The following is a 1,151-nucleotide window of genomic DNA, read 5'->3' as shown; positions in this document are numbered from 1 at the left end:
TGGCTTAGATTCTGAAAATCCATATTTACATCTAAGAGAATTTGAGGAAGTTTGTAACACTTATAATGATCAAAATTGTAGCATGGATATAGTTCGATTAAAGCTTTTCCCTTTTTCTTTAAAAGATAAAGCTAAAACATGGCTACAAAATTTGAGATCAAGTTCAATAAGATCATGGGAAGAAATGCAACAACAATTTCTCAAAAAGTTTTTTCCTTCCCATAGAACAAACTCTTTTAAAAGACAAATTACTACTTTTTCTCAAAAACAAGGAGAAACATTTTATCAATGTTGGGATAGATATAAAGAATTACTTAATACATGCCCACATCATGGTTTTGAAACATGGAGAATAGTTTCTCACTTTTATGAAGGTCTAATACCTAAAGATAGGCAAATGATAGAATTCATGTGTAATGGAACTTTTGAAGATAAAAACCCAAATGAAGCTATGGAGTATTTGGATTCATTAGCAGAAAATGCTCAAAATTGGGATAATATAGGCACAATAGAACCACCAACAACTAAAATCAATAATTCAACAAATGGGGGTGGTATCTATAATCTTAAAGATGATATAGATATTCAAGCTAAACTTGCATCTTTAGCAAGAAAAATTGAGTCATTAGAAATGAAAAAGAGTGGTCAATTAAAAAGTATTCAAGAAATTGTTTGTCATATATGTGATACACATGATCATGCTACAAAAGATTGTCCAACATTACCTTCATTTAAAGAATGTCTCCATGAACAAGCAAATTATGTTAACAATTATAAAAAACCAATATTAGATCCTTTTGCAACATCATATAATCCTGGATGGAAAAATCATCCTAATTTTAGTTGGAGGAATGATAATAATGCACAACCCTCACAACAATATTTTCAAAATAATCAAAATCATCAAGGTTATATTCCTTATGTTACACCTCCAAGAAAAAACTTTGAAGATGTAATTCACGCATTTATCCAAAAGCAAGAATCTATCAATATTCAAAACAGTCAATCTATGACTGATTTGAAAGAAACTCTTGCAAAATTTGCATCTGCACTTAATATTCATGAAAAAGGAAAATTTCCATCTCAACCTCAACCTAATCCTAAAAATCAAAATCAAGAATTAAAAAATGAAAAAATTGATCAAATAAAAT

The 1,151-nt window shown here is 28.8% G+C and overlaps 1 non-coding gene across 1 annotated transcript; it reads right to left on the bottom strand.

Annotated features, from left to right (window-relative positions):
* Nucleotides 1-228: 228 nt before the first annotated feature.
* Nucleotides 229-339, bottom strand: LOC140974659 (small nucleolar RNA R71). Its single transcript, XR_012174817.1, has one exon. It is a non-coding gene; the product is annotated as a small nucleolar RNA R71 (small nucleolar RNA).
* Nucleotides 340-1,151: the final 812 nt, after the last annotated feature.

This window comes from Primulina huaijiensis, chromosome 3, assembly GCF_012295235.1.
Source record: "Primulina huaijiensis isolate GDHJ02 chromosome 3, ASM1229523v2, whole genome shotgun sequence".
Classification (NCBI taxonomy): Eukaryota; Viridiplantae; Streptophyta; class Magnoliopsida; order Lamiales; family Gesneriaceae; genus Primulina; species Primulina huaijiensis.
This window is presented reverse-complemented; position numbering and strand designations above follow the sequence as displayed.